Source organism: Panthera pardus, unplaced genomic scaffold (assembly GCF_024362965.1).
Source record: "Panthera pardus isolate Hobbes unplaced genomic scaffold, ASM2436296v1 HiC_scaffold_16, whole genome shotgun sequence".
Taxonomy (NCBI): domain Eukaryota; kingdom Metazoa; phylum Chordata; class Mammalia; order Carnivora; family Felidae; genus Panthera; species Panthera pardus.
In genome coordinates, this window is record NW_026526721.1 from 50,554,822 (window position 1) to 50,576,068 (window position 21,247).

A 21,247-nucleotide genomic window follows, 5' to 3' on the forward strand; every position below is an offset into this window, starting at 1 on the left:
TCAATTTTTCTGACAGAAAAGTACTCCAGAAAGATAGGGTCTGGATCTTGACCTTGGGTAGTAGTTGCCTGACCCCTAACTTAAATGATATATTTCTCCTTCTATTGGGTTATTTTTACCTGAACTCAAATTTATTCTAAAATTACCCATCATAAAGGGCAGTTTTAACAAAAATGTCCATGTAGCCTTTCTCTAATATTTAGAAGCTGTAAATCAAGCTTAATAAAAAGGACAAGCCTGTTAAATAAGTAACTGTCCTCTAATTTTGACAAATATACCTTCAAAAAATCCTTGAAGGCCAAATCTGAAGTAAGAATTTTTGACCTTCTTGAAGTTCCACTTCAGATATGATGGTACAAAGACTAAATAAATGTCATTCCTACTTTCAGTTTTCACTCCTTCCCTTTCTTCCTGAAGGACATAGTTTATCCATTCCTTCTACCTAGCAGGGTGGGATTTGCTCTCATGAGGATCAAACTTGTAGATGAATTTCCTGCAAGTTCTGGAGCAGATCTGGGGCCATATAACTATAGAAATCCAGAGTCCCAGGTAACCGGTGTGTGATCAGAGAAGGATGGCATGATGCCTGGATGCACATATCCTGTTGGCTACCTGGTCTCCTTACACTGTAGGGAAAGGTAAGGCTGGAGAAGGGCCAAAGTTGGGCCCACTAAAGCACAAGGTCCAAAACAGAGACTCTCTTGCTGAGGTTAAGATGTAGATATAATTAGTTAATATGAGATCATATTGTAGAATCGTGGGCCCCTAATCCAATATAACTGGTATCTTTTTTTTTAATTAAAAAAATTTTTTTTAACGTTTATCTATTTTTGAGACAAAGAGAGACAGAGCATGAATGGGGGAGGGTCAGAGAGAGGGAGACACAGAATCTGAAACAGGCTCCAGTCTCTGAGCTGTCAGCACAGAGCCCGACGCGGGGCTCGAACTCACGGACCGTGAAATCATGACCTGAGCCGAAGTCGGCCGCTTAACCGACTGGGCCACCCAGGCACCCCAACTGGTATCTTTAATGGGGCACAGACACGCACACAAAGAGAAAGCAGTGCAAAGATGAAGGTAGAGTTGGGGGGTGATGCTTCTAACGGCCATAGCATGCCAAAGATTACCAGAAAACTGCCAGAAGCTAGATGAGAGTCATGGAACAAATTCTCTCTCATAGCCCTCAAAAGGAAATAACACTGCTGACACCATGACCTTGGACTATTAGCCTCCAGCAGAACTGTGAGATAATAAATCTGTTATTTAAGTTACTCATTTTTTGGTACTTTGTCATGGTGGCCTTAATAAACTAATATATCTCCTTAAAGAGACTTCCTTGTTAAGTGTTTCTAAATGGTTACCTTCCATTTAGTTTTAATCATTGTACTCTACTTTTTTTCCTTGGAAATGTCACAAATTATAATTATTTATGTCTTATATATTCATTTGTTAATATGTGTCTCTATTACTGTATTGTATTTGTATAGGATACACAGTTACACACTGTAATTGCATTTGAGCCAGGTCTGTCTGTTTAATCACCACTTCCTGAAAACAATTATGGGCATAGCACAGAATGTGCTCAATATATATTTTATGAAGAAAAGGAAGGAAGAGAGAAATGAGTGAACAAAGGAAGGAAAAGGGAACAATATAAAAACTAGTAATTCTTTTTGCCTTGGCAATATTTATATATCACCATCCATTACTCCTTAGTATTTAATATATCATCCTATACCCCTGAATATGTCTATATTAACCAAATGCTCAAAGCAATGGAAAGATCAGTGGGTGTTAATACTGCATTAAGTTAAGTACTGCATAAACTACTATCCCAGAGACCTAGATAGAATTGGATTAAATAACTCATCAAGGAGCCAGTTTGAGAGCTTGAATCTGTCTATGTTAACCAAACTGCCAACATTTTACATAATTTTGAATTATATAAACATCACTTTTGTCATTAGAGCTACACTCATTCATTTATTATTCATTCATTTGTTCCTTTGTTCATTCAAAAAATATTTTTGAAAATTTGGAATTATTTTAGATATTGGGATTCTCCAGTGGGAAAATAAAACAAAGGTCCCTGGAATTTACATTCTAGGTAGGTTGGGGGAAGGAGACAGGTAAGAAAGGTAGATATAATATATATGTAAATTATAAAGTAATTTTAGTATTGATAAGGCCTATGGAAAATAGAATAAAGTAGAACAGGATAGAGAAGATAGATGGTGTTGTTTGGGTTACAGTTTGAAATGTGTGGTTCAGCATAGCAATCTTCTTAAGGAGCTAGCATCTGACTTAGTTATCAATTTTTCCGAGAGGAAAGTATTCCAGAAAGATAAAGATACCCAAAGTGAAGACCTTAAGGTGGGAATATTCAGACATACTTAAAAAGCAGCCAGGGAGTCAGTGTGACTGAACAGAATGAATGAACAAAACACTAAGAGGTGTGTTCAGAGAGGTAATAGGATTGGTGGAGAGAAGCCTGACCCTATAGGGTTTTATAGCTCATTGAGTACCTATGTTTGACAATATATAAAAATCAGTCAAAACATATTTGTATTGGAGGGATATTAATGATAACTTAATCCAACTTTTTTATTTTATAAAGCAAACTGAATTCAGAAATGTTAAAATGCTCAAAGTCACATGGATAACACTGGAAGCTATCTGATAGAAACATGCATCTTCTACTATCCAGTCAGTATGCTGCCTCTAGAAGGGTGGTTCTCAAATGTAGCACACATAAGAATCACCTATGGGGCTTGTTAAAACAGCATGTTCAGCTCCACTTCCAGGACTTCTGATTCATTAAGTCTTCTTGATTTGGCTCCTGAGAGTTTGCATTTCTCACCAGTTCTTAGGTGATGCTGATACTGATGGTCTGGAGACCATGCATTGAGAATTACTGTTCTAGATTCATACTACAGGCATACTATGTCAGCACTATAAGAAGGATTATATATTTGGTATCATACCAAGCTGCATTTATTTATCTAGATCAATCATAATTTCATGGAAATGCTAAGAACTTCCTTGCATGTTTATTGTCCATATGATATATCTTTATTTTAGGATTGATTTTCTAGAACTTGTGGCAGCTACTCCTAATTTTCCAACTATCTGGCCTCTTCACTATCCTTTCATTTTCCCAAATGCCTGTCTCCAATTTCCTTTTAGAAGAATTTTTTAGATCAGATCTTGGAACCAAAAATTAGGGACAGAATGAAAAAGAATATATGATTTTTGGAATATACTGTGTTGGGCCTCAGATGAGTGTATTTTCTCTAGTCAGTTAATATTTTTTCTGTTTTATGATTTAAATTCTCTTGAAGTACATCAGGACGGAAATGTCCAATAATTTTTTCTACAATAGAGTACATAATACACCTTGCCCCCTAGATTGGAGAATATTCATCTCTGTATGGATGTTTGTATTATTATGTAAAACTATAGGAACTGAACATCAATAGATAAGATAGAAAGAGAAAAAGTAAACAGTCCTGAGAATGACACCAGTTTCAAGTGAGAAAACAATTTCAAACCAATCTGGTAAAATTATTTTCTCAAGCTTTTAGGTGGTTTCCAATTTTCCTAGCCACACATTATGAAGGATTGTGTCTTCTTCCGCACTGAAATCTAGGAAGCCAGAAGAATAAAATAATCTGACTAAATTAATTTTAGAAACCATCTAATGGATAGCCAATAAATTATTAAGTTCTGTTATTTGTACTTCCTAATCATGTTTAGAATCTGTATCATTCTCTTCCTATACACCCCTGCTATCTTTATTATCTTTTCCTTGGACATTTGCCATGTCTTCTCTATGGCTTCCCTAAGTATTTCTTTCAGAAGTCCAACATTCATACTTTTCTCAATTTATTTCTCATAACTGAATATACTGTCAATTTATTGTTTAATTGAAATTCTTAAACAGCTCCTTAAACATATCAGATAAAGTCCAAAGTCATCAGGCAATGTGCTTGAAATCTGTCTACTTCTTCAGTTTCAGTCTTGTTTTTCTCTCCTTCAAACAAAAGTATTCAGTCTATCTGAACTAGTTCTGTATTCCTGAATATATCATACATACAGTGTTTAATACTTCAGGCCCTTTGTACAGGTATTACTCTCCCTGGAGCACTCTTCCTCTTTATGTATTTATGGTAAACCCTTATCCATTCTTCAGTTGATAACTGGCACATGTGGAAATGTTTCTTGTGACACATTCTGTAGGTCAAAGCTAGTCACAATGTCAACTAAGACTCCAGGAGCTGCAGAAATAGATCTCCATTCTCCGGATGTAGGAAGCGTTGCGATCATGAAGGGGACTATGATTCTGTATTCTAAATGGAATACATTTTAATATTATAAGTGGTCACTAACTTTAATACAATTTCTTCGACATAAATACATGATTAATGGGGGTGGGGTTGGCAAAGAAACCACTGATGTTCAAAAGATCATTTCAAAATAAATGTTATATATCTTCTTACACATTCAATCCATTTTTATAACAAGTAAAATTCTAATTATAAGTTGTCTCCTTTAAACTGTGCTATTTATGGAATCCTCAACAACTGTCTTTGATGTTAAAAAACCACAGATGCATCTTGTATATAAAACCTCCTTTCACGTCAACTTCTTCCAGAATATATACTGTGATTTTACAGGTTGAATTACTCCTGATGAACTGAATTATGACACTGAATCTTCAGTATAGAAGATATTTTAGCTTCTTTGGCAATATCCATTTCATAGAAATAGAAAGATATATTATTAATTAAATTGATCTTTAATATTCTCTTCCTAATACCAAAAAAAATTCAATACTACCCATTCCCCCCATCTTTGAGGGCTACGCTAAAGATTTCCATTTTGGTTGCAATAATTGAAATGTGCTGTCTCAATCTTTTAATTTGGTGTGTGAATTATTCATCTTCTAAAATGCACAGACATTCTTCTCTTCAGATATTCATATCAATAATACAAGAGCTTCCCATGGGAGTATGTTTTGATCCAAACTGAATCAAGTAAGCTAAATGCCAGAGTGTATCTGTATGCTGTATACCCAATTTGCTTAGATAGATTTTGATTCTACTTCCAAAATCAAAGTCATAAATAGCTCTTAATGGAAAAATTCAGGTGATTAAGCCTTGTCAAATATTTAGCCAATAGGATGTTGATGAACTGCATGCTTCTAAAGAGTTGTTTAAACCAAAGATTAAAATTTGATTTTGCTGTGATAAGAAGAAATCTTACAAAATTCAATATTGAGACTACATCATCAATTTGAGCAATATTTAGTGGAAGTGATTTTGCATATCATTTTGAAAATAGATTAGAACAGAAATATGCAGTCTGTCTTTGCATTTGCTGCTACTCAGCATTTCCTAAGCACCCACTATGGGCTAAGAGATGTGCCAAAGTGAATAAGATGAGCATCCACTGTTGTTGCTACATATGAATGGAGAATTCAGTGAGGTATATAAAGCTTAAAAAATATTATTTATGTTGCTTTTTACATATAATGCCATTGCACTGACATTTATTTTGTTTAAATATTTACCAACTGATAATTATTTTTTTGTGTGTTTTGTACCCTCTATTCAACTCATGAATATATGGGTCTGGAACTCTGGAAAAGATAATATATGAAACTAAAGATGAGAATAAAGATAAAAGATATGCATTTAGGTATAGACCAAGATATATAATTAAGAGCAGATATGAACAAAAATTTTGATGCATCAAATATTAATAATAGTTAAAGGCACAGGAGTAAATTTGATAAACATGAAACAGTATGTACAGTAAGAGAAGAAAACCAAAAAAAATGTCTCTGGTGAACACCAACAACCAACACATAAGAGACCATGAAAAAGAGGACCATACAAAGAAGACTACAATGCAGAACAGCCAGAGAAGAACAGAAATCAAGTAGACATGGTGTCAGCAAAGGAAGGGCAAGAGACAGCTTCAAGGTGGATGAAAGAGTCAACAGTGGATCACACTAGGTCAAGTAGAAAGTTGACATGGTTTCCGCGGAATCTTTGCCTATGGCATGTCGTTGGTCAGTGTGGGTGGAGTGGATGAAGCTTGGGGATGAGGAGTCAGAGAGAAATAAATTATGTCAGAAAAAAATACTTGGAGGGAGACTACACAGTGAAATTATATTGAGAAATTACTACTATTGGAATGCCATTGAGAGATTTTAAATATGTATGGGGTGGCATAATCAGAAGAGTATGATAGACTCTAGCAGGGAAGGGTGGAAGTCAAGATAAGAGGAAATTGGTAGTGGTGGTGCTGAGGAGTGGTTAGATTCAGTTATTATTTTATAGGTGGAACAGACTTGTTAATAGACCGTATGTAGAATATGACAGAAAGAGAAGAGTCAAGAGGGACTCCGAGGTTTAAGGACAGGAAGGTGGGCAAATGAACATGAATGAGGAACACGCAAAAGGAAGAGGTCCGTGGGAATAGTTACAATTTTAATTTTGGACAGGGTTGAGTAAACCTCAGCCAGCTGAGTGGAGGTATTCAATAGGTAGTTGGCTTATATGAGAGGAATGACATTTTGGAGCTCTTGGCATATAAGATGTTATAGCAAAATTGCTGGTTGCTTATGTGATACCCATTTCTAATTCTACCTTACTAATAGAGTCCCATTATTACCAGGAATAACAAGATGTTTTTCTCACCTCTTTTGCAGACTGGGATATTCATTGAGCTGTTCCTGTAAATTGTTAAGTCAGGCTTCCAGGGAAACCCATCAAGAGCACTAATTTAGGCAGGACGCTTTTGTTTGGTGCTTTTCTCTTCCATGTATCTTCTCCTCAACTGGACATGAGGAGATCCAGCAGCTTAACTGTGACTGTGAGGATGGATGATAGCACTGCTATTAGAGGCCAGATCACAGCTAAGTGTGAAACTTCCATGCTGCTCTAAACTGGCCACTTTGGGAATTTTTTTTTTTTTTTTTTTTTTGTAATTGGAGAGAAAAATATTAATCCTGCTTAAGCCATATTTTATGGTGATTTTTTTTGTTTGTTTGTAAGAGGTCAAATCTAGTTTAAACCAGACACAATGAATTAAAGTCACATGACTACATGAGATGACCAAGGGAGCAAATGCAAGTAAGAGAGAAAATAGAGGATGAGCCCTGAGGCAAACCAACATTAGAAGCGGTAACATTCTATCACTAGACACTGGGATGGAACAGAGAAGCACTAAGCAAACAAAGAAACAAACAAATAAATCTGAGAATTGACCATTTGATTTAGAATTAGTGACACTGATCACTGGGCACTCAGTGGAGTGGCAGGGAAGCAGAATTGTTTAAAGATCAGGTACAACAGTATATATAGGAAAATATAAATTGATCTGTTTTAAGATCATTTTTTAAAAAACTGAACAGGTCTCATAAGTAGTAAAGTAGCCTGAATGGGAATTTATTCTGATGGGCTTATTGTCTCCCATACTATCCTCTATGCTACTTTTATCCTGCTACATAACCTTGTTTACAATTTCTGAGTATTGTTTGGTTTTGTGTCTTTGTCACAGTCTCAAGAAACCTGTAAGTGTCCAAGAAGGAATATGCCAGTTAAAAAAAAAAGAAAAAAAAAAACAGAAAAAGGTAAAGTGGAGATCCTAATATATATACCAATATCACTCTTCATAAATATCAAAATTAGAGAGTAGACATTTTCTACGACATTAAATGTTTTACTAAAACATACTTTTAATGGATATACAGATTTTCAAGATGTCATCATATAGATGTATAATAAATTACAATTACCTTAAAATTATAATATTTGCAAGAGAGGAAGTGAAGTGAAAGAGTAAAGATGAAAAATATTTGAAATATTGGCCATTCTAAGATCAATGTGTTGTATAATTCTCTGTCTAGAATTCCACATGTCCTATAACACAATTTATTGAGTTCAGGAAAGCTCTGAAACTACAGAGTTTTGCTAAACAATTTCAGAAGTTAGAGTAATTTTCCCTAGGTTCACATATATATTTTCCCCCTAGTTTAGTGGAATTCGGTATAATGTAAAGGCTCTTAGAAAAGTCAAATTGCCTCTTGTTCTGCCAAGGACTTTCAATACAGCAGCTTTAGAATCCTATTCCTCATCTAATTTTTCTGAATTATCAGAGAAGGCAGAAAATTTTTCATTTAGAAACCAAAAACACTAGGGGAGTCCTATTCAGGTGAGAAAATAATGTTATATAGTCAATGTTTGAAAGTTATTTCCTATACACATAGGTCATCTCTGAAAATTAATCCTCATTGCTTTACCTTCCCCAAATCTACTGCTCTAACACAAACTCCAACTCTTTCCTTATATCTTTTTCGTTAACAAGTCAACATTTATCACTCTATTTTCTGACCTATTGTCATAGCACATAGTATCACAACTTCTGGTGTATATTTTATTTTTTCATAATTTATCTTTAGATTGTTACGCTTGTGTAAGTCATGGAACCACAATGAAGTTCCCTTAGTGAAGCATGGGAAGGCCTCATCATTATTCATGGACATGAAAATGGTATTTATTTTTTTCTGTTCTTTTTCAAGTATTGACAGAAAAAATCTCATGAAATAATATTTCATTGAGAATCTATTCATTATTCCTTTCAAGTTAAAGAAAAAGAATTAGCAATTCCTCAAGGATTTTGTTTCTCAAACCTTCGATCACTATGTGGAAGAGAGAAACAGAGTCAGAGACAGAAGAGAGAGAGAAGAAGATGACAGAGGTTGACTCCATGTTTTGCTAAATATTTCTCCATGCAGTGTCTGATCATCATCATTATGTAATTTGTTTTTGCAAGCTACCCATACTTATGCCTAAACATGCTAGCGTATTATTGGGAATGCTAAACATTAAATCTCTTTGTCCCTTTTTCTTAACAGTTTGAAGCCAATAATATTGTTTGGAAGTACAAGAATATCTGTTCTCAATTTCTCTATCATCAATTATATTAACAGAATAATATTCACTATTGGTTCTTTTTGATGGTTTATATTATTTTTTCTAGGTTCCATCCTCTCTCTATTAAGAATAACCTACTAAAAAATAGTGTTAAAATATCTATACTGCCAAAAGTAACCTACACATTTAATGAAATTCCTTTCAAAATACCAAAAGCATTTTTCACAGAACTAGAAGAACAATCCTAAAATTTGTATGGAACCACAAAAGACCCCGAATAGCCAAGGCAATCTTGAGAAAGAAAAGCAAAGCTGAAGGTATCACAAGTCTGGGCTTAAAGTTAAATTACAAAGCTGCAGTCATCAAGACAATATGGTACTGGCACAAAAACAGACACATAGATAAATGGAACAGAAAACACAGAAATTGACCTACAACTAATCTTCGACAAAGCAGGAGAGAATACCCAATGTGAAAAAGACAGTCTCTTCAACAAACAGTGCTGGGAAAAATGGACAGACCCATGCAAAAGAATGAAACTGGAACATGTTCGTACACCAGACACAAAAATAAATTCAAAATGGATTAAAGACCTAAGTGTGAGACCTGAAACCATAAAAATCCTAGAAGAGGCCACAGGCAGTAAGTTCTTTGACACTGGTCATAGCAACTTTGTTCTAGATATGCCTCTGGAGGCAAGGGAAACAAAAGCAAAAATAAACTGTCAGAACTACATCAAAATAAAAAGCTTCTGCACGGCGAAAGGAATAATCAAAAAACTAAAAGGCAACCTATGGCATGGGAGAAGATATTTTCAAACAACATATCTGATAAAGGGTTAGTGTCCAAAATATATAAAGAACTTATACAACTCAACACCCAGGAAACAATTAATCTGAATAAAACTTGGCACAAGATACGAACAGACATTTTTCCAAAGAAGACATACGGATGGCCAACAGACACATGAAAATATGCTCACCATCACTTATCATCAGGGAAATGAAAATCAAAACTACAATGAGATATCACCTGTCAGAATCATACCTGTCATACCTGTCAGAATGGCTAAAATCAACAAAACAAGAAACAACAGGTGTTGAAGAGGATGTGGAGAAAAAGAAACCTTCTTGCACTCTTGGTGGGAATGCAAACTGGTGAGGCCACTGTGGACAACAGTATGGAGGTGTCTCAAAAAGTGAAAAATAGAACTACCCAATGATCCAGTAATTGCACTACTATTTACCCCCCAAATATAAAAAACACTAAATCAAAGGTTTACATGCACCCCTATGTTTATGGCAGCATTATTTACAATAGCCAAGATACAGAAGCAGCCCAAGTGTCCCATTGATTTATAATGGATACAGAAGATGTGGCATATACATACAATGGAATATTATTCAGTCATAAAAAAGAATGAAGTCTTGCCATTTGCATTGACATGGACAGAGTATAATGTTAATGAATATAATGCTAAGAGAACTAAGAGAGAGACAAACATCATATTATTTCACTCATATGTGTAATTTAACAAAACAAACAGGCAAAGGGAAAAGGGAAAAAAATAAGAGACAGAGACAGACAACTCAATAAACAGACTCTTCACTATAGAGAACAGATAGTTACCAGGATGGAGGTGGGGCAGGGGGAATGGATTAAATAGGTTAAATAGGGATTAAGGAGTGCACTTGTAATGAAGACAGGGTGTGTAGAAAGTATTAAATTACTCTATTGTACACTTGAAACTAATATCATATGTTAATCAACTGGAATTAAAATAAAAACTAAACACACACACATACACCACCTTTTAACCCAATATATCGTTTCTTCTTAATTGTCTGATAAATAAGCAATATGCTTAAACAATGTCAGAATTATGGTTGAGACTGTTGTGTGTGGTTTTCAAAATAGCTGAGAATTACACTTAATAGAAAAGAGATTATTTTTCTTAAGAAAAGGATAACATAGTAGGATAACACCTTTTATTTTGGACAATTACTTTTCTTTTAAAATAAGGGAGCCTTTTTCCTTTGCTTTGCTTTGCTTTGGGTAACAGAGGCTCGTTAACACAAGGTTTTGGTGAAATGCTATGAATAATAGATCCATGTGATAAAATTTTGAAATCTCTATGTACTTATTAAAAGCAAGTTTTAGTAAACCATTTAACATCATGGAGATGTATTATCCTTTTTTATGATATGATAAAAAGGGGGGTACAAATGGTATACTAATAGATTCCAAATTTGTAAATAAAGTGTAGATTTAAAAATCTAGAAGGGAATACTGTTCACCTTTTTTTTCAAAATTTTTAAAGTTTGCACATTATATAAGCACAACTTTTATATTTCAAGAAAATCTGATTTAAAAGACATATACTTAAAATAATTCAAAGGACTAACCACTTCTGGATCATTTGATTTTGGAAAGAACAGTTTTTATTATCTCTGAATCTGATTGCCTGTGTTTGATTTTTAAGCACAGAGCAGAATGTTGAATTATCAGAGATTGAAGTGGGAATGCATGTGCAGATGGCATAACCCCCTGAGACACTTGTTCCCTCAGGCACTACTGTGTCTGCTGCCGAGATAGTGTTAACCCACAGTTTTGGAGTAAATTTTGGAGTAAATCCATACATCACTTTCAAATGATGATGTCACATGTACATTTGGTCTCACTAATACTGACTCCAATTGCAGCATGCTTCAGTGAACCACGGGAATGTTATACGTGTGTGCACATAGATGCACACACAGATGTGCATTGACTTAACATCAGCCATTGACAAATAAGGCCCCAGTCTCAAGGCACCACATAAAGCTGTGAAATGTTACTTGGGATTTAGTGAAGCAAAAGCTGCATTAGGCATTCCATGAAGCATGACTGATTCATCCACGTAGAGACTAATCTTATTTTGATCCTATATTTTACTTTTCCCTGAGTGTCTGAAAATCAGAGAGTGTGAAAAAATGCTCCTGAGAGTTGAAATTCAATGTAGAAAATGGTACAATAAATAAAATCCCATGTAACCCATGGACAATTTTGATCATCCAGAGCACTCTTGCTAATGGTTCCAAGATTTAAGACCTGAATCATGAAAAGCATTTTCTAGAAAGGGCCCTTGGCTTTGATATTTCCTTTCCATCCCAGGCTGACACAATCCTAATTTACTGATGGCCAGGGATTCATGATATATAGTTCTACTTCATGCATCAGTTTCTAATTGGCAGGGGGAATTTTCTAGGATAAAGTATCCTGTAAACCTAAAGTTTTTTTTTCCTTCCCCTTCTTCTTCTAGACAGGAAGTCTAAGATATGTATTTATTTAGAGCTTTATGAAACAAATTAACATAATAAATATTTTGGAAAACCTGTTTTCAAGATAAGTTAATATCATTTTAAGAGATACAATAATGACTAGCTTTGTAAGTCTGTTCATTTTATTTTAAATTTAGTAAGATTTCTATCCTTAGATGAGGTTGTAAAATGTTATCATTCTTTATAAAGAACTTTTACAGAAATAAAATACCTATACTCAAAAACTTGTCATGGTTAGCCTGCCAACCATCCTGCAAAAATACAGGCAGTTACCTATGGGAACACCCGATTGGGGAATAAATAATCGTTTGTTCTGAATATTTTCCTTCAAAAAGTTTACATCGCTGGTATATTCAGGATATTAAGAAAATTGACAAATAGACCAGATAGTGCCATCACATGGAGATGATCCATTCTGATTAGAATCTTCCATCTACATGTTACAAAATGTAAATCTCAGAATATTCCCCCAGATTGTGATTTTCTGAATGCCTAATAGTCCATACACTGAGCAGGCACTTTATATATATAGGTGTTATTTCTGTTAATACAAATCTTCAAAGGGAGGTAGTTTTTTTGTGTTTATATTTTTGCTAGTATTAATTGAGCATTTAAGCGTTTTGTAACCATTAATAATTTCAAATTACAACAAAGTACTACTTTACAGATACGAAAATTATAAACCAGAGAAATTAAGCAGGTTTTCCAGGCACACAGTTAGAGGTAGAGACACAGTCAAGCCAAATTTCCTATGACTCTAATTCATGTTTTTTTTCTGCAATGGTGGCTTCCTTTTATAGATTTCCTTCTTCAATATTATTACCAGTATCCTAGAAGAGTGTATGGACATGTAAAGAGACCATGCTCCATTCGTGTTTATGTTGACACAATACCAAGAAGAGTACCTTATACACAGGAAGCCTTCAGTGGAAGTTAATTAAATATAAATTAGCACTATGAATCAGGAGCTGAATATGATTAGTCATCACCAAACATACTGAGTATTAATCACTTAATAACCACCCATAGTTCATTTCATTGCTAAGAGTCATTTAGTTGGGCCAACACAGTCTCTGTGTGAGGGGCCTGTGCATGTGTATTCAACTGGAGTGAATTCTAAAGCAATGTCACACAAACAAATGCAAACATTCTGGATTTCCAGTATTTCTTTGATAACACTCAGCCTCTCTCTCCCCATGACAAATATCTGCTACAGATAAGCAGCTGACGCATTTAGAGGGAACATGTACCCTCCAGTTGACCACAGTCCCCACTCCCTGCTGTGCCCTGGAGCCAGCTTCCATCAAATTGTAGAATTTAGGTTACCTTTCCTGCCCTGTGGGTGGCTGCATTAGAGATCTCCTGTTGTGTGATGGCAGAGAACAGGTACTTCCCAAACTGACAAAATTCAGCAGAGATTTAAAAAGCAAAGGCCCACATTCACGCCACTTCAATATCATGCTTTGATATTTAATACTTATATCTAAGGGGCACAATTTCATTTTATACTTGACATTATCAAAGAACATTTAAAAATTAATATTAAAGCTGATATTTCTAACAGTATACTGTGTCCAGATTTCCAAAATAGCTAGGAGAAAAAAAATGCCAGTAACAAGTCACTTAAAAATATTAAATAAATTCAGACTCAGCTTCTACATGTGGTTACGATGAAGTAACAGATTAAAGGTGCTATAGGAGAGACTTTCTCACGATGAGTAGGGCACATGGGATGGCAAAGGGACATCACGAGGACACATATGGTCACTAAATGGCAGTAACTGCTCTCCCTTTCCCTAAACCACAGAGCAAACAAGGTATTTTTGTAATATATTTTGATAATGATGGACCTCTGCATTCTCAGACTCCTGGTTAGTACCATGTCTTCGGCTTGAAGATTCCCTTTTGTTATCTAAGTAAAGACAAGTTGTTTTCTAAACCAGAAATTTAACATTGAATAACCTTGCTTCAACTTTCACTTTAAGAGATGACTAAAACACTGCTTTAGTTTTCGAATGAACTTTACCGTTTAGATATTCTAGACATAGAAGATTATTCAAATGTTAACTTAGATATATATAAAGTTTGAGTGACACATTTTAATAACTGAAATGTTCCAAAATCTCAAATCTTGAGCAAAGATTAGAAGGATTAGCGAGGATTTTTTTTCCTCTCTTGCACCGTCATCACCCAGATAAAGCACTAAGATATTGTGCATGTAAAAACGCAAGAAAGCTTCATATGAAAGAGAAGGATGTTTTATGAGGCTCTGTAAAGGAGCTACGTTAAGATAGTAATTATTTAGGCTTGTTAAACAACATACATTGCAGATTGCAAGTTCAGGTTTTATGTGAAGTTGTTTCTCAGTGTAGATCTACCTTCACTAGAGGCAGTGGGGTGCTTAATCAATTGGAATTGATAAAGGTAGTGGTGATGATATGATGTAGGAATAATCTTTCTTTAAAAAAAAACACTAGAACAAAACTCTCATGTTTGCTACTCAGGTAGCAAACAAGTTTAATCAAGTTTAGTATTGTTCTAAGAAAAGTTACTTTTAAGTACTGCACATTCTTTTTCTGTCCTTTGGAACCACTCTTACTGTGGTTGACAAAGCTATGTTAATGCACTAGCCAAGCTACTTCAGCTTTCTGGGTTTCATTTGCCTCATAAAGAAATGGTTATAAACGCACATTCCTGGCCTAAAGCACTGGGATGGATTCATAAAGCTGGCAAGATCCTTTAGAAGTATAGGCTTATCCAAAGCATATTTTCAGTAATCAACCCATGTAGCCAGTTTCAATAATATGTTTTTATGCTGAAACTAGTGATGGATTCACACACACTTAAGATCACAGTGTGAGCTGGTCTAAAAATTATAATTTGCTTTTTTTTTTCAGTAACCCCTTTGCTTTTTTTCTACTAGTTCCCAGTCTTCTTGTACCCAGAAATCATAATTATACAGATCCCATATCTTCCCTGCAATGTTTATTCATTCTCTTTGTAGCAATTAGAAACCTACAGTAAATGCAATATGAAGAGAGAGAAAGAGAGAGAGAGAGAGAGAGAGAGAGAGAGAGAGAGAGAGAGAGAGATGCAGAAGCAAAGCAATATTCCTAACAGAGAACAAAAAATAATAATAAATCAAACTACTTAAACTTTAAAATTCTGATTGAGTAACTTGAGAATATAGGATAGGCTAGACTGAACTATTATTCCTAAGAATCCCATACTCTACCATATTACATCTTATATCAATTTACAATATACTTTTAAAATACTTTTAATAGCCACTTAAGGGTATAATGTTTGATTTCCCCCTTATAAACTGCATAGCTTAAAATATGGTCAGAATAATTTGATTAAAGCAGATATTATCACAATAGAAAAGTTAAAACAATCAATCCACTTAACAAGGAGAAATGTAATTTTCAAACCCACACTCATTCTTATAAAACAGAACAAGAAATGAGTGTTTTATCTGACTAATCATTTTTCCAATCTAGTATTCACATGGGTTATCAACTTCATCTGTACAAAATGCACATTATAATAATAAAAAACATGATTTTAAGTGCACAATATGTGCCAGACATCTTACTACATAATTTACATATCAATCTATTCTATCTTCATCACAAATATGTTTTATTATGGTAATTTGGAAGATGAGGAAACTGAAGCTCAAACAAGTTTCAGTAAATTTGCCAGTTATCCAGCTGTAAAATTGTACAAGTGAAATTCAAACCCAGTCATATCTGATTCCACAGTTTATGCTCTCTGCATCAATCTCAACAGAGAAATAAATATTTGTGAAAAGGAAGTTATCTCAAAAATAGTAATTTCAAGATAGTAGAATAGGTGGAAAATGAGATATTGTAGTGCAATATATGTGTGCATGTATATTCATATGCATACTTTTATTAATACAAGCAATAGTAGAATGATAATTTGAATTTTGCTATGCTTTCCAACTTTTTTACTAGTTGTATTTTAACCATGTAATTATTATGCTGTAGCTAGAATGAATTAGTTTCTTCAATTATGGAAAATATCCTAATGTGATGGTATATCTTTCCTAAAGGGAATTTGTCATTGATTCAACTCTTTGTGTTTTAGAAATAAACGTGTTTATTTCAGAAAACAATAAAAATATTGCTTATTTCCAAATGGCACCAAGTATTCTCACATGACGATTGCTTTGTTGATTTTATTAAACAGTGTTTGTATCTAGTTTTGTTTAGCTTTCCCAATAAATGTGAAGGACAAACTTAGATAGTTTTAGAGGGAAAAGTCAACATATTAAAAGGAAAACATGTCTAGAAACATATTAAAAGGAAACTTTTCTAGAAACCAATCTTCATTTTTGCTAGGCTGAATATGGAAATCAGTATGCTCAGTATCCTCTGTAGTTTGATCCTCTGATCTTCCAGAGCAACAGCTAGAGAATGTATAAGGACATAGTCCTTGTGAGCCTGGCTTGCATGCAGCAGGTCAAAGGGGCCACTCCCTAATGTCCTGATGCACTGAGAGTAGAATTAGTGCCATTTCAGTGTTCATGTCCCCAGAGCCCTGCACCTCATAGGTACTTGGTAAATATTGATAGAATGAATGAACACATAAAACCAAAGCTTTTTTATTTCTCCAAAGATGGAACTACACCACAGAGTAGGTTTCATAGAATTAAAAACAACACACATCTAAGGGAAAATTAATGTATAAAGTGTGATTTTTGTCCACAAAAATATCACACAGAGAGATATTATGACTTAAGTATTTGCAAACCTGAATAGTCCACCCAAAATGATCTATATAGAAAGTTTTGAAAAATAATTGTAAATAAAAATTACTTGGCGGTATATAATTTATTGCCAATGACTGAAATTTGCCGTGATATAAAAGCTCAGAAGTCTGCGTAATCAATTTAGGCTGGATTGACCATGGAAAGCTTTTATTTATTCATTTATTTATTCATTCATTCATTAATTTGTTCATTTGTTCATTCACTTTTTACTTATTTAAGTTTTTATTAACTTATTTTGTGAGAGAGAGGGAGCAGAGGAAGGGCAGAGAGAGACGTGGGGCTTGAACTTACAAACCATGAGATCATGACCTGAGCCAAAACCAAGAGTCTGTTGCCCAATTAACAAAGCCATCCAAGCGCCCCCGCCATGGGAAGCTTTTAAACAATCAGTAATCAACTAGTAGTTTTAAGGAATGGATATAGTGAGTCTAAAAGAAGAGAACAGAGGATGTCATTCTGGATGACAGAATGGTAATAAAAAATGCAATGTTAAAAAAAACAAAAAAAATACCAGTTCTGTTTTGGAGAACCTCAATAAATCAGTTTTGGGAATAGAGCACTAGTTGATAAGGATAAAGACAAGAATATAAAAAAAGTTATGTTGAACACTAAATAAAAGATTATAAAAACAGGCATTTCTTATATTCAGTTTGGATTTGAAAACAAAATATATTGAAATGCTATTATAATAACCAGGCTTTGTGTTGCTCTGTTCCTTCCTCTTTTCTTTGCTGTTTTATAAAACAGTCTATGCTTAATTAAGGTAGACCCAGTAGGCTAGTATTAGTTTTTAGGAAAAATAAGAAGATTCCATTATGGAGAAGTGAGGTCTCTAAGAAGTATATGACATACATGTGAAAAATGGCACTTCCAACATATTCAGTAGAAGAAGCTCAACATATGTAAGACAACAGCATTAATACTGCTAAGGTCATGGGAAAAAATGAAAGGAAGGGAAAATAAGAAAACAAATCCCATTAAAATTGAAATGTGGAGAACAAAATGAACCTTTTGAAATCACATAACTATGAGCATATCAGTTTTATATTCATTGCTTTAACTGTCAGTAATAAACCTGAAAGAAAAGAAATAGAAAATTGATGATAGCATATCAACAAGGGACTGAATGTCTAGGGTGTTTCACTTGTAAATAACTAGCTAATATAATTCAGTCACCTTGGGCAAACTTATTAATATTCCCAGCTATCCCAAAAGGAAATGTCATGTACACCAATTTGTTCTCATGTCCTTTCCATTAAACAGTGGTAATAAAAAAGACTATCAGAATTTTATTCTGATTGCTCCTTCTTTGTGAGCATCATGTTTAAGATTCAATTGTATTTCAGGAAAGATTTAAACTATTTTCCAACATTTACACTCTTCTATTTCTATTAAAATGGGTCCAGAAAATTCTAGTACCTTTGAATATTTGTCATGGATCTTTCTAAAAATTCTAGCATAGCTGATTGTGAGTTAACATAAAGAATTTGTCCTTGTGTATATATTGCCATTGTAAAAATATAATACTTTAACTTTTTATATTTTTTGTTTAAATGGCTTTCCCATTTCTTAGATAAGCTCTATGAGGTCAGAGATCATGTTGCCTTTTCGCCTTTAAATCTTGTAAAGCACATCTGCATTATGGCACAGGACCTCATAAACTGTTGACTGAATTCAAATACACAAGTGTGAAAATCAGAGATAGACTCAGGTTTATGAGGGAGTGAGGGGGATTAATAAACAACCAGATGATTGTGGCAAGTGTCATAATAGAAGTTCCAGGGCCCACCACAGTACAATTTTTGGCACATAGTCCCATTCTTAATTATGTATGAGAAGGAAGGAAGAAAATAAGTAAAGAAGTAAAGGAGAAAAGGAGGGGGGCCTTTCCTTATCCTGGCATTCATAAACCACAGAAATTTAAATTTACTAACTGTGTCTTACTAAGTTACCAGTCACTCTTATGTGTGACTCCCCCACCCCCCAAAATCTGATATATCTATATACACATAAAGTTTGCACAACACTTGAGGAACTATGGAATTCCTAGCATGGCTACCCCAAATCATAATATCCAAGTCAAGCAAACCTTTTTTAGTATTATTACAATTAACATTTTCTCTTACTCAACAGATAGTAGCCTTTACTTAAAAATATTTCATGGTGAAAAAAAAAAAGAAAATATTTCAGGGTGATTTTCACCTCAAATGACCTTAAAAATATATATCCTTTGTTTTCATTTTTTTCTCTGTAAAATACACAGACAGATGAAAAACTGGCGAAGACAAGGTTTACATCAGTAATTCTTTTGTCACTCGGTCAAATTAGGTTAGTTTAAAAAGAATATATTGCTCACCTACACTGTACTTGGCACTGTCCAAGTTTACAGAGATTCAAAGAAACGAAGGCAAGAAGGACAGTTCTCAAGGACTTCGGGGTCTACTTAGGTTGCTGTTACATGTAGTTGCAGACTTCTTTCATCTTCTTTATCACCCTTCCTTTTTTCCCTCCCCTCCTCCCTCTCCTCCTTTTCACCCACTATCTCCTCCTGCTTTCTTCTCTGTGTATGTTTGGGTAAAACTCATAGCTGGGAAAGTGAAAAGTAGATTCCTCTACCAAACATAACTAGTTTAAGTCTGATCGTTACATTTGCAGTGAAAAATCTGTAAAGTTATAGAAGACTGCAAATTACTCTACCCAAGAAATTAAAGCTTTATATAGCTATCTAAAAGTTTCAAGTGCTACATGTTCTAAAATATTAATGTATTTAAATTGTAAGTGACATAAGACAGGCCCTGGTTGCCATCATTTTAAAATGTGATAAGAGTAAATATATATATACATATACATATATAATATATGTATATATATACACATATATAATATATTTATATATATTTATATAGGTAATATATATATTTACATAGATATATAAGTATATATACACACATACATACATACATACATACAAAAATAAATACTACCATATATATCAGATTCATGCAAAGTTGTGATTAACATTAATGGAAGTTATATATGTACATAAACGTTCATTCTCTACTATTTACTTTGGGCCACATCCTTAGTGTTTTCAAGGCTTTCGATCATCACTAATGTTCAGTAGAGGCTTTTAAGCTGTGTCTCCACAACCAAAGGGATCCAAAAAGCTCACTAGCATTCAAATATGTTTGTCTATGCTTCAACTATCCAAGGCCATCTATATCACATTTTAATTTTCTCATTTGCTTCACAATTTTGTTGTCTGGGCTAGTGTTCTTGTTTCCTTTCAATATGTATATCATTTGTTTTGATATATGAATTTAGATGTTAATGGCAGCTCAGCTTGCCATTTGTATATCCATGAAAAAACTATGAGTTTTCCATTCCCTATTCCTTGAGGTTTCATTGCGCTTCTTTTCCTATCCTTTGTAGTTAATACAAGGAAAGGTCCTGCTATGTATAGTTTGAATGTGTTCACCTAAAATGCATATGTTGAAATCTCAGCTCCCAAAGATGTAAGTTTTAGGATATGGAGCTTTCGAAGGTGCTTAACTCATGGGGTGGAGAACCTGATGAATGGGTTAGTACCATATAAAAGAGGCTCCAGGGCATTTTCTAGCCCTTTCTGTCATGTGAGGACACAGTGAGCAGTCTACCACCTGGAAGAGGGCCCTCAGCACAATCCTACAAAGTTGGTACCCTGGTCTGGACTTCCAGACTCCAGAGCTGTGAGAAATACATTTCTACTGCTTATATACCACTCAACCTGTGCTATTTTTTTATAGTGGCCCAAACATACTGAGGCAGGGTCTCCCATACCACCTGTAAGGTATAATCACACTGCCTGAAGTATAGTAGCTGGGGTTTTCTAACACTAAAAGTCAAAACCAGAGTGTAATGTAGGCAGCCACCCAGGCAACTGCACTGGTACCTCTCGTAAATACTGCCTACATGTTTCCATTGAGCCAAAATGAAAAGGTACCATAAATAAATTAAAAAAATAGTATTCTCAAGTTGACGTAGAATATAAATCTTACCATTTTTGAGTCCATGAAAGAGAGATGTTAACATCCTGACCAAAACTAAAAATATATAATAAGTAGTTTTAACTAGAATAAATTTTTATTAAAGTCATTTAAATTGCTTCCCAAAATGTTCTCTGAACTGCACTAAAGCAAATT